Source organism: Tursiops truncatus, chromosome 4 (assembly GCF_011762595.2).
Source record: "Tursiops truncatus isolate mTurTru1 chromosome 4, mTurTru1.mat.Y, whole genome shotgun sequence".
Taxonomy (NCBI): Eukaryota; Metazoa; Chordata; class Mammalia; order Artiodactyla; family Delphinidae; genus Tursiops; species Tursiops truncatus.
The window spans coordinates 102,998,421-103,012,730 of record NC_047037.1 but is presented as its reverse complement, the minus strand read 5'-3'; the positions used below and the strand labels follow the sequence as shown (position 1 = coordinate 103,012,730).

At 35.3% G+C, this 14,310-nt stretch overlaps 1 long non-coding RNA gene across 1 annotated transcript in view; it reads left to right on the top strand.

Moving 5' to 3' along the window:
* The window catches only part of LOC141278490 (uncharacterized), a 52,592-nt gene that overhangs the window by 19,830 nt on the left and 18,452 nt on the right, over positions 1-14,310 (top strand). The window contains exons 3-6 of the long non-coding RNA XR_012331248.1: positions 5,348-5,431; positions 5,672-5,821; positions 8,766-8,846; positions 9,682-9,748. This is a non-coding gene — a long non-coding RNA (uncharacterized lncRNA). The remainder of the gene's footprint in view (positions 1-5,347; positions 5,432-5,671; positions 5,822-8,765; positions 8,847-9,681; positions 9,749-14,310) is intronic.

The window sequence follows — 14,310 nt, the reverse complement described above, 5'->3', positions numbered from 1 at the left end:
AATGAGTCCATTCATATCATTTCTGGAAAAGGCAAAATTAGAGGGAAAGAGAGTAGGTCAATAGTTGCTAATGCTTCGAGTTGGGGGAGGGGTTAACTCCAAAGGGTTATGGGATAATTTGTTCTATACCTTATTATATTGTTTGTTTCACAGCTGTATATATTTGTCAAAATTTGCAGAATTGTATGCTAAAATGGTGAATTTTACTGTTTGACAATTATACGCTAAATGAATAAAAATGAACTAATCATGATACATTGCAGATTTAAGAACACATTTTTTGTTTTAAAAAATGGAAATATTATAGTAAACGTACATGTACTTTTCAGATAGATCTTGGTTTCAAAATGTTAATAAGTGGGGTATAATAGGTACATCTTAGAAATGATATACTGAAACTGCTTCCATCTGGAGAATCATAAAGCACATTAGTGTGTTAAAGACTCTGATTACTCTGAATAAAGAAAAATCTAGAGAATCTTTTTGTGAATATACACTTCTTAAGGCAATACCCTTCTGTGAAACACACACTAAGAAAAGATGACTTACAAGTTCTAGAACTTTGAAGAATTTATTGCTATATATTAGCTAAGAAGCATTTTTCACGAAGCCATTTTAGAGAAGTACAATTTATATAAATTGTCACTAAAGAAAAATATAGGCCCCCCTCCTCCAGTGGGTAGTTTAGTTAATTGACTAGTAGAAAGTTATTTTCCCATTAATACTATGATAACTATGTGAAAATTGCTCCTCTCCCCACAAAAAAAAAACCCATGTAGCCGTATCTTAGGAACTTGCGCTAATGAAAGATCAAGTTGGAAATCACCCATGAACAATATCAGGCAGAGTTGGCTATGCAAATTGTGGGATCCATTGTAAAATGAAAATGAGGGGGCCATTGTCTAAAAAGCAGGTGAAAAAAAAGTGTCATTTGAAATACTAAAGTATAAAACTTATTTCTTTTTTTCCTCTCTCTTGTCTTGTCATGGTATTTTTTATTTGCTATTTAATGTCCTCTCCTACTGCACTGGATACTCTCCTGGTGAGAGCAAACCCTCATACATCTCCCTGGGCTCGAACTCATGACCCAACCTGTGTGTGTTCATGTAGTAAGGGAATCGGTTCCCCTCCCCATGGCCGGCCACCCCAATCCATAGAGGCTGGGCAACCCTCAAGGGGTTGCAACCTTCAAGCCAGGACTCTTTGTTACCTGGTTTGGAAATGGGCGAGAGTCACCTGCCTACTGTACCATGGTGCTGCTAACCTTGGGTGGAGATGGCCACGCCATGCCCACTAGGGAGAGCTCACACCCAACGTACACGGTAGCCTCCTGCCTTGTTAAGCACAGATTCCTGTGCTCATTCATGAAGATTCTGGTTAACTAAGGCTTTCTTGAGTCCCAGAAATCTACATGTTGAAGGAGCTCTACAAATGATTTTGATATGCAACCACATTTGGGAGTAAGATATTACTCCTGAATTTGAGGTCTAGAGGCGAGTACAGGGGCTAGTTTGGAGAAGGTCTGATTTTTCACATTACATTAAATTGGCATCTGAGATGAGGGTATTTTCTGCTTCTTTATTTGGAAGCAGAATTCAGCCGAGATCAGCCATTAAAAAATATAAAAAACTTAACATCTTGCTTTTTATGAGACTAAGAATTGAAAGGAGGAAGTAAGGGGAAAAATTCAGGATTTGTTGTCACAAGTGTACCTTAAAGTCACATAAAACTTTAAGGTTTTAACTTTGTTAAAAACAAAGTAACCTCACAAGAGAGAAATTGCCAACCTTTTCTATATAATGTGCAAGAAGCAGATGGGTCTGTTTACTTGAACTGTTCAAAATAAATTTACATATTATTATATCTATATGAAACCAGATTATTTCCAAAGTAACCAAAGTAAAACGTTGAAAATTTTCACACAATCTTGTTCTAATTATTTCAGTAGCATTATCTGTAGATAATTAAACAGTTTCATAATTCAAAAAAGAAAAACAAAGCCTTTAAAATGTTCAAATATTTTTGGCAAAGAAAACAATTTCTTAAGTTTTTTAATTTGTTTGAAGATAATTAAAATTGTGACAACCTACTGAAGTAGTGCCAAGTAACTTGTTTACACATATAAGTAACAAAGTTTTTTCCCGGTATCTACTCCAACTCTTCTTTCACATGGCTCTCAGGGGCACGCATCTAAGCAAAAGTATGATCTTGTTACCACCTTACTGTAAATACTTCAATGGCTTCCTAATCTTTTCAACAAAATTGTCAATTGTTTAGCATGGCATAAAGGGACTTTAAAATTTGGCTGTTTTATTTCCCACTTAACTCCTTCATCAGTTTGAAAAAATTAATAAACAGAAACTTCAACTAAATAGAGTCAGGAGACCAGAAGGAGGAACTCTCAAGTCCTGCTACCATAGCTGAGCTCAGCAAGAAAAAGAAAGACTCCTCTTCTTTCCTGGCAAGGACTGAGCCAATGAAAAGCCATGAACTCCTTATTTACTATAGCCCTCCAAACTTCCTTTTCCTCTCTGGAAAAGCCTTCTTCCCTTGCTGTGAGGGGACTTGCACGTGGCTCACCACAGTTGCAGACCCCAAACTGCAATTCTCTGCTGATCCTAAATAAAATCAACTTTGCTGAAGAAATATCTAGCAGTCTTTTAGTCAACTTTTTTAGGTCAGCAAGTTCTTTATACTTTCCAGACTTTCTGGACTGCTTGCTTTCACATAAGTTGTTTTTTTGTTTTTTGGGGTTTTTTTGACTTCACTACTAGATAAATGCTTATTTATTCTTTGAGGATGTGCTCAAATGTTCCTTCTTTGAGAGAGCCTTCTCTGGCCTGTTGTAGACATCATTAGATGCTTCGTCAAAAGAGGAGAAAAAAATGAGAGAGTGAAAAGGGGCAATAGTAGTGGAATAAGAAAAAGAACCTAGTACAGGTGTATGGAACATTCCTTATAATCCTAGCTTTGTGATTATCTTTCCTGTGACCTTCAATATGTCACTCTTCCTCTCTGTCTTGTTTATGTCATTGATTAAATGAGAAAGATGAACAAGATGACCTGTAAATTACAGCCATCTGCTTCTATGCAGTTAAGAGTGAAGAGAAAAAAAAATGAAAAAAAAAACACAAAAAAACATGGAATGGGATAGCAAAACAGTCTCAGATTTTGGCCTTTCTTAAGAGACTGGAGATGGAGAAGAGAAAAGGTAAAGATATGTACAAGTAGTGAGGTTGTGTTGCGAAAATTTTCTCATAAATTGGAAGCTATCCAACAAGAGTAATTCTAACTTCTCTCATCACAAAATGTTTACGATTTGAAAAAACAAGAGGAAGAAATGGAAGCAGGTATCAACTGGTCTTGAGAGTGAAGTGTAGTAGAGATAGAACAAATCGGAGAAGATTTGAACAAACAGCTGCAATGTATTCTATTATCAAGTATTTACTGAGCATCTACCAAGCAGGACTTTCTGTTCCAGGCAACAGGATTACAAGGACAGACAAGTTAACCTTGAACCCTCCCCTTTTAGAGCATCATTAAATTGTCAAATGGTAGTATTGGTTATAGACGTGAATTTCTGGAAGGCCCAATTGGTCGAGGTTATAATTGCTTCAACAATGCTCAGCAGCTGGCTATTGGGGAAGAAGAGGCCCGTGGTGCTTCCTAAGGATTTGATGAAGAAATGATCAGTTCAGAGAGGAGGCGTCTTAGGGTGGTTGTGAATTTTATTTAAAATACGATCCTAATTACTTGGAAAGACAAATGAAGCCTGAAAATAAGAAGTCAGAGATTGGGGTCAAGATGAGAGTGAAGAGTGAATATTTTCTAGTTATGATATTCAGTTGCAAATGATTCAAATTTATGATTTTAAGCAAGCTAAGCATAACAAAAAAATCTATAATGCACAAGGCAAGAAGCCAGCACTCAAAAAGCAATGATATTATGGCTAAATGAAAATTATTAACTCCAGTTGTACACTTGATTACCCTTGAGCAATTTCAATTGATTTGGGTAAGATTCACATATGAGGAAATCTGAGATTTTATCCTGCATTTTTGGCTCAGTTTATAGTCCTCACACAAACACTGACGTGCACGTCCAAGGAATTAGATAACATTGCATGAGATATTTTTTGAGTTGTTGGTTTTTTATATTTATAAATAATTCTAAATGATAGTTGAGAAAAATAAAGATGAGTGAATTGGAAATAAGGTAGAAATGTGCTAACTTAAATCCTTGTAGATGAAAAAGAAATATCTTTAAACATTTAATCTCTTGAATATCAGTTGTTAAGCCATTTGATTTTTACATGATGTTTAAGAAAAATCAAGTGCAGCAGAGCTACCAGGATTTACCACTGCATTTAAATAAATGCATGAGTTGACAACTTTGTATGAATTAGTTATTAGATTTTATCCTGAGAGACGGATATTGTCAGGTCACCTAAAACAATAATTATTCACTAGGAGAAAAAGAAAGAAAGAAAAAAAGGATATAACACTTGATCAGTTTTCGCAAAAGGAAATTACTTTTAGTGAAGTGTGATTCAATCATAACACAAAAAAATCATACCAATGCTGTATCCTTTTCACTTACTTAAAAAAATCAATTTACTGTATATTTGTGATTCTACAAATTCTCACTAAAAGTATTATAATTCTCGTTCTTCCCACTTTATTTAAAAGTGTTACTGGATATCAAGCTGAAGCATCAACTACTTGGTTAAAACTAGGCCAAGGGTTATTGTCCATAGGAAGTAATTTGATTATTCCTCTTGAAATGATGACAGATTTTAATGTATGCAACACAGCACTATGGACAGGATATCCTGTACATGTATATGAGTATTTGCTTTTGTGGAAGGTGGAAAATGGAGGCAATATCTAATTAGTCATGACAAGAGTGACTGGTACACATGATTTGGCATCCATGCCTGTGTTTCAAGCAGGGGCTTCACCGAACACCTGAACTGGGTGCATAGAATCCCCTTATGTCAGTGAATCCTGTTGCAACCAAAGCTGTACTGCTGAAAAGGATGAAATTATTTGGGATTGCACACAGTAAGATTTCTTGAAGATATTTTGCTAATAATTCAATTTTATTCTTAAGTTTATTAAAGACAAAATATATGAAAAATTGTACCTGTGTTTACATACAGCATCTATTTATTAATATCTGTTCTTTACTCAATTGTTAAAAATTTATTTTGATGGTCTGACATTTAAGGGACTTCCACATACCTGACTGTGCTTCGTATCACAGCCTGGAGCTGATGAAGCACTGTGTTGTGCAACTGCAGATTAATTCTTAGACAGAGTTTTCTGCTTCACTACCTCTTTTGTAGGTGCCAAAAATAATTGCTGATTGTGCCAAGTTGTGTCTTTATCACCTGTTAAAGATCTCGGTGCACTGTCACGTGGCATCTAAGGTAAGTATGAATTTCTTCTTGCCTTTACTTTTTTTATTGCACTCTATTCATAAAGCTTTTCTTTCTTTCATTGGCCTGTATCATCTATTGTATGAGATGAGCTTTAAGTCCATGTGATGTTTCTGTTTTTTAATTTGCTTTTTCAAACGTGGTTACTTTTTAAAGCCATCTAAAAATTTGAAAACAGAAAGTGAATCTACTTCATTTTCACTGCCACTTAGCTGTCTTTTGCTTTTCAAGCACATCAAACCACAACCAAAGCAAAGAATGAAGATGAGAGAAAGAGTGAATTCTGAACCAGATCCAGTGTTTTCTGCCCAAAGCTCCAAAAGACAATGTTGGAAACTCCTGCAATTCACATCCTGGAAGTATTCTGACTCAATGCAACTGGTAAATATTAAGTATATGCTCTTGTGGATTAAATCTTAGCTCTTTTCCCAACACAACTTAATAATCATTTGGATTGGCTTATTTGTGAAAATATCTAAATAAAACAGCACTATATACAAGGATAAATGTCTCAGAATCAGTTGTACTTTTCTTAGTGTCAGATTTAAAACAGCTTCTTTTGCATTTATATTTGCAAAAGTAATGAAAAAGTATAAATATATTTTATAATAAAATTTTATAGAAATACATGTGTTTTGCAATTCTTTTCTGTACCCACACCACCACAAAATATATGACATGGGGCTTCCCTGGTGGCACAGTGGTTGAGAGTCTGCCTGCCAATGCAGGGGACACGGGTTCGTGCCCCGGTCTGGGAAGATCCCACATGCCGTGGAGCGGCTGGGCCCGTGAGCCATGGCCGCTGAGCCTGTGTGTCCAGAGCCTGTGCTCCACAATGGGAGAGGCCCATGTACCACAAAAAAAAAAAAAAAAAAAATATATATATATATATATATATATATATATATAAGACATGGCATCTCTGGCTTTCCTGTATTGTGGTATTTGAACATTAGAATTCTGAAGTGAAAAATCACTTTTTTACAATAAATGATAATAACACTTATAAATCATTTAGATTATACAATCCAAACAGGGATAAAAACAAATAACACACTTACTTAAGCTTCTGCTATTTTTTCAGGTCATTAACTTTTAATCATCTAAGATGTTCAGTCACTATAATTAAAAATATACTACATCTGGGTAATTGGTAGTATAAAAAGTGCTCTTCTGCATTAAAAGTCAGTACGTGAGATGAGATATATTCTTTTTTTTTTTTTTTTTTTGCGGTACGCGGGCCTCTCACTGTTGTGGCCTCTCCTGTTGCGGAGCACAGGCTCCGGATGCGCAGGCTCAGCAGCCATGGCTCACGTGCCTAGTTCCTCCGCGGCATGTGGGATCCTCCCGGACCGGGGCACGAACCCATGTCCCCTGCATCGGCAGTCGGACTCTCAACCACTGCACCACCAGGGAAGCCTGATATATTCTTTTTTATACACTAGTAAAGGGGTATTTTTTCTGTTATACATGATGAAAGAAAATATTTATAGCATTGTTTTGCTTCTATTTACAAACATTAAATTGATGTACTTTATTTTTATGAAGAATAGATTTTAAGCATTGCAATCTATAACTGAAACAGCTCGGCAGTCACTCAAAAGGTAGCTTTGTGTTAGGAATGACAGAGCAGAATTGGTATCAATTCTTACCTGATTTTGATGAATACATTTTGAGGTTTTGCTCTACTCACCCCATAGGACACTGACAGAAACAAGACATGCACAAGGTCCTATGAAAGGACTGTTAGAGAAGGTGCATGGACTGAGGAGGAATTTCACCTGGAATGTGCCAAAGGCAAGGACATACACCCAAGGCATTGGCTACCCTTGCTGACATTAGAATCGTGGACTATGAATTACGAAATGTATAAGCAAATACTGTTTTTTTAAAAGCTATATATGTGTGTATATGTATGTATACATGCATGCACACACATATCTTTGCATGCCCACATACACAGATACGTAGTTTTGTAAGTTGTATCATTGCTATATGTAGTAATGATCAAAATGCTTTTTTTCCCCCTTTGTTTGAATTGGATCTATTTGAAACATTTCTATTTCATTTCAAAGATTTGTGGTGGTTTCCCATTGGGAAAAGAGAAGAATGGGAGAAAAATCCAAACCTAGATTTCACTTTCTGGGAGATGTTCTCCAAGGCTTCTAGCTCCACGCTCTGCATTGTCCTCTTTTATTCATCACCATCATATTTGGGAACTAAAGAGCTTTCACAATCTTCTTCCTGCCTTTGGGTCCACAGGTTGTTTTAAGGCTTGGACACAAAAACATTTTTTGGCCCAGGTTTGTGGTTTCTTTGGAAATAAACCCCCTTAAAACTAGAAGATCTTGAAGTTATGTCCTGCCATCCACTTTCATGTACCAATAATCACATCCAAATTTTTTCTAGACATAATTCTCAAGCATGATTTCTTTCTTTTGTTCTCATCCTTACTTCTCTCTTTCACCGTCTTCTCCTCTTCCCTTTTTCCTTCCTTTATAATAGCAGACAATTAAAGGTAATTAGAAAAAAAGTAATCTTGAGTGGGAAGGTAACATACTTAATCTGATCACCTGATCTTTGCTACCAGACCAAGTACTTGGATCAACTGAGAAATCTTACTAGGTCTGTGGCACTCAAAAAATTTTTTTTCAGTTTTATCCATTTTTGACCTTCAACATTGTCTTTTCCAAACTCTAAAACCCTTGTTCTCACCATGAAAGCCAGCCAGTCATTGTCTGAGCGCATCTTTATTTTGTAATACCTTGTTAGAGGCAACTAAGACCTTAGTGGCAACTAACCCGCATTCTGACTCTTTCCAGCAACTTCCTCTAAAATCACAGGAAGAACTGTCACATGGTCTTACTTCTAAGGTATCCCAGGCCCCCATTTTAGGTGTTTTACAACAGAGCAGGGGTCTGTACTCAAAAGCCTACTACATCTGTGTCCTCACCATCTGCTGCCAACACATTAAGTCAATTCTATGCATTTAGTTTTTCTCCTACTAATTTATGTTTTATGGTTGTTAATACTAGTTGGTAAAATGTCAGCTCTGATATTTCAGTCAGTTGGTAAAATGGAAGTTAATTGTCATGCATATAGTGTTTTGTTGATGGCATGAAAGAGCTAGGGGTTGTGTTTCACACAGTCGCTTAGTGACTCAGGCTACTCCATCTCCTGGTGTCTCAGTCTTTTGCTGGATCCTCTGCATCTGGCTGACAGATGGGGAAGTAGGTAAAGATAATACATGGGGGGATTTTGTGACCCAAACCTAGAAATGATACATATTTTAAAAGTTTTCCCATTTCTGTTGGCCAAAATGCAGCCATATCTCACTGCAAGTGAGTCTGTGTGTCCAGGAAGAAAAGAACAAATTATAGATACAGTTTGCAAGTTTCTGCTGCAAGTAAGTATTAACCCTTTATTTTTCTTTGTTAGAGTTTGGATTATCTGAAAAATTTCTATATCATTGATTTATGATAAATTATTTTTCTTAAAAACGTAAAGCATTTCCTTGTCTATGCATTTATTTTTCCTCATAGTAATTTCTTAATCACTTAAAACAGAGGAAAATTATATGCCATGGGTTGGCTGCCTGCTTTTGTAAATAAAGTTTTATTGGATCATAGCCAGTTCCATTTGTTTACATATGATTGCTTTTAAACTCTAATGGCAATGTTGAGTAGTTCCAAAAGAGACCTTATGGCTGGCAAGTCTAAAATATTTGCTTTGAGAAAAGCTTGTGCACTCCTTATTTAGCGAATACAAAATCAACTTTGTATATATCTGCTTAGGACAGTGAATGAAAAAATGTTGTCTCCATAAATGATCTATTCATTGATCTCAAGCCAACTTCAATAATATTTTATCCAAGGAAGCAAATGATAATTTACTTTCTTTTTAACTTGACAACATCATTTTCAGTACCTGAGCATCCGAGAATTAAATGCTTCATGTAGGAAACAGCACTTAATTATAAAATCAATGTGATTTTGGCAAACTCCCAGACAGGAACCTCATTTCTATATCTTTCTCCAGTTGATCAAGATGCAGTAAAGCAAAGCTATATTATCAAAATATACATTACTAAACCTCAAAAGAGAAATGATGATCAATTTTTGGACAATGAAAACCCTAGAATGTTTGATATATCAGGGAATGGTCAGTGAATTAGTTTATTGGTGGGCAGATTTAATGATAATACCAGGTTTATATTGAAACTTTTTCCCCTTAATTCTCAGAATTATGATGTGTACAATTTTCACTCTTTATAATTTTGGAAATTGACAGAACAGTGCCACCACACAGGTAAGTTTTGAATGAGAACTTGGTCCAAGGCATTTGATATCAGGTCTGTTATGGTTTCCACTGTGATGCAGCCATTTTCGTATTAGCTACGCCTTGGGTTTTAGTTAATTTCCCAAATAGCCTCTTCAAAACAACTCTTCAGAATGTTGTTTTACTCTTTGATAAAATAAAAATTGCCTTCACATTGACCTAGGTGCTTTACATACATTGTCTCATTTACTCTCTAACAATATTGTGCATTAGTATTAATATGTGAAGAAAAAGTTGGACTCAAAGAAGGTAAGTAACTTGCCTAAGCTTACACAGGAAAAATGGTCCTTACACCTTTCAATTTCATCAGCTAAAGTATTTTGCACTGATAAGTGTTTCAAAGGAAACAAAGGGGAAAGTGTGATGGATAGGTAAGTAGAGTAGAGGAGACCTACTAATTTGAGCAGTTGTAGAAAGCCTCTCTGAAAAGTGATATTTATGTTGAGTTAGTCATAAGAAACTCAACAAGTTCTTCACAAGAGAAGTAACACCAAGTGTAATGACATTAAAAAGAGAAATAGGTGGTGTTCTCCATTCTACTGAGCAATACTCTAGTCACTATTTTTCTTTTCTGCTGTTACACATATCTATTAAATATTTAGTTTCAGAAATTTTACTTATGGTACAAAAGTATTCATCTGCTTTATTTTTAGATGTCATATCTCTGGTAAAGTTCATCATTTTATCTATTTTCGTAATGGTTTTGAACATTTTAATTAAACCTGTACTAAAGTTTGTTTCTGATAACTCCAAAATCTTGACCACTGGTGGTTTATTTCTATTGTCTATTTTTTTCTCTTGGTTTTTGATAATTTATTTCTGTCTCTGCCATGACTGGTAATTTTTAACTGAGTGTCAATCTTTGTAAAGAATGCTAAAGACTCTGAATGATGTTACCTTTCTTCAGAGAAGACTTAATATTCATCTGGTAGGCAGGTAGCATATGGGAAGATCACCTTGATCCAATTTGAGACTACAATTTTTCTAAGCTGTTTTCAGGCTTTGGTAGGACTGGTCTACTTCTATTCTGTCCTTACTCCTACAGTGTATTGACAGATTTCCCAGAGTAGTCTCAATGGAAAGGCTGGGGCTTTTCAGAGCTCCTCCTTTTTGGTGAGCAGCCTAGCACTGTCAGATTATTAAGCACTCTTGAGTGTTTCAGCCTTTACCAAACATTTTCCTCCTAGTTTCTTGATTTTTCACCCCTTCATGCAAAGATTAGGAATTGGTTCAGATTTGAGGGGAAAGTTACACGAAATGTCACTTCACTTCTCCATGATTCCCTTTTCTCCTAATTTGGCTCCTCAAATTCCTGCTGCCATGGTAACCTTGATTTCTACTATTTTTCCCATCCCATCTGAGTGAGTTGGCCACAAAATCTATGATGTTGTTTTTTGTTCAGCCTCTTTATCCTGTCCTGGGACTTGCAAATGTCTGAAGTGGAAAAAAATCAGTGGTGAATGGAGGGCTTTTTTAATTGCACTTTCCTCTCTTCAGGATTGCGGCCCCTCAAATCCTGGCTTCCTTGTCTGCTCCAAGATTCCTTCAAACTGCTGTTTGTTTGTTTGTTTTAATTTTAGACAGCTTTAGTAGTTTCTTGGCAGAAGAGTCTGTCTGATCCAAGTCAATTATAGATGGAAGCAGAGGACTGGAAGATGACTCTGGTTTAAATTTCCATCTACAGTAATAAATATGTTTAGTTAGGCATTTAAGAAAACTGTCAACATAGTTTGTCTTTTCTGGAATAAAGATAATAATGATAGTTTATGAGACTGATAGGATGATTTATATATATGTGTATATATACATACACATATATATAATCTCATAGCAGGGCTCTTGGCAAATAATAATGAAGCAATAGATGTTGGTTCTTTCCCTTCTTTCTCTTGTCTTATTTAAAGGTCATATTTTTGACTGTTCATTGATCCATATTTATCAGATTAGTGACATTTTCATGATATATGTAATAAATTTCGAATGATGACAGAGAAGAAATAAATATGCAGAAAGTATAGCATGCATGAATATATTCCAAGAAAATACATTTCATCTGCATACCAGGTACCTTCTCAAATGTTAAGTTTTTTGTGAATTTTTATTATAGTTTTTTTTAGTATGATGTACTTAGAATGATTTAACCAAACATCAAGTAAATCCAGAACAAATACAGAAGAGAATACATATTTTTTAAGATATTCACATTATGATGAAGAGAAAAAGATATGCACTGAATTTGTATGTGCTAAAATCTATATAAAACGGACGAGATGATGTAAGGTAGATTTCATGAAAATACAAATACATTTTAAATGCATTTGTAATGTTCCTTGCCTAGTAATCAAAAAAATATTGCTAATGCTTTTGTTGTTCACATGAATGTTAGTATTTATTTATATTTAATGAATTCACCATTTTATTTAATTTTCCGTAAAGTCCTTTCTAATATAAAAATCTGTAGTAACTGATAATATCTCTTCGTTTGTTGTTTGTCATTGTGAGTTTCCAAAACACAGTGCTATAGATTTATTTTCATGGTAGCAGATTACTTATCACTTTACTTTTCCAGGGCTAGCAGCCTAGCAGGTCAATGAGAAACTCATTGCCTTGAAAGAGATCAGGTGTTAGGTTTGTCATAAGTAAATCTTCAGTCAAAAAATGTGTAAAATTAATAGATTGTGTTTAAAAGTCCATCCAAGAATTGAACAAGTTGATAGTTACATTCTTTATTTTCTTTTGAGAGAATATGAACTAAACATAAATCCAAAAAAATCATTTAATAAAAAGGCACTGAAGGAGCCAGAAGCCACAGAGAAGAAAAACAGCTCAGATACAGGTCAAAAGTTCGCCTTTCCTAATAGACAATGGATATTAAGTAAAGTGATCATTGGAATTGATCAAATTAGTCCAGTCACCCAAAATGTGACCACACACCTGCCGCTCAGCCTCAGGTTAACACTGCTGGAGATTTAGTGTAACAACCGAGGAGAAGGGGGTGTTCTGATACACACACAGACCTAACAAATAATAGCAGCAGTTTTCAGAATTTTGTATTTCTGAAATACAAATAAAATTTTAAAGAATTTTTGAGTTAAAAACATTTTTATTTTGCCAAAGAAGGAAGTCATTTTTTTTAAGAAAAGCAAAAAAAAAAAAAACAAAAAAAACCCACTAAAATATTTACAACCATAATTTATTTCAGAACAATAAGGATTTTTGGACAACAAAGTGTAAGAAAGATGTAATCTAAAAAACAGACTCTCTTATGAAAAAATAGTAAAAGTGTTGTCAGTGACATATACATACACATGTACATCCATATTACGTTGTCATTTTTATTTGGGGGACTATTGAAACAAAGGCAGAGAACAGTCTCAGTCAGAGTACTAGCTTGACAAATCTGCTATTATAAGACCTTCTTTATAGTCTCCTCTGGAGGTACAGGATGTTCTCATTTTACTGTTTTGTTTAACTGTCTTTACCACCATTAAAGTTTTGGTAATATACCTAATATCTTCCAACTTTTTCACTGAACCCCTTCAAGTTATTTTTCTGTATGAGACTGTGCTTTATTTATTTTATTTGTTTGACATTGAGCATTAATATGTAGTGCATTAAAATTTTTGAAGATAAATGTGTATTTAAGAATGAAGAAGAGATGATAAAGTAAGCCCTCCTTTTGTCTCCTAAGCCTATAAACTTGTTTTCCAATCACTGATTATCTGAATATGTGGTTGGTCTTTTAACCAGTTTCTACTATTGTATAATATAAAAAGTGCTGCTGCAATGCTTACACAAGAAGTCGCTGTGTTATAGATATATATTCTGTACTCTAGGAAATTAGTCCACAGAATAACACCCACAAGAAAACATTCATTAGAAAAAGCACTGAATTCTAAATCTGCTTCAATTAGACATTCACTTACCATTTATAAGATGAAGATTAATTTTTGTTGGTGTTGGGTTAAAATATTTGAATTAGTTGCCAAAATTTACAAATAGAAATTTCACATGAAATTGCAGATCCCCCACTTCTTTCAAAAATCCAATTTACTTCACTTCCCTGTGCCTTTGTCATCTGTAGAATGGGAATGGTGATGGCACCCTTCTCACAAGTACTGCCCATTTGGGAATAGATGGGGTGTTTTGCATGTGGTGTTGTGAGATTTAATGAACCATTATATATCAAACAATGAGCACAGTCCTGGTACACAATCAACACTCCACTGACACTGAAGACTCACTGTTCCCAGCACTGTGTGTGGACTCAACATACCACGGCATCCCTCTTCCCTGTTTTCTGAGGATGGTCACCTGGCCTCCCAGTCTCACAGCTCTGGCCTTTGCTGACTCAGTTGGCAGGGCTGAAAAAGAGCACAGGGTAGGCAGGGACCAGCCAGTGAGGAACTCCCACTGCACATATGTAGAAAGAATGGACAGAGCTCTGATCTTGTCCTCCTCTGCCCAGGAATGAGGCAGAATTTGCATAGAATATTAACAAAAACTGACCAAAAACCATACTAGATTTTAAA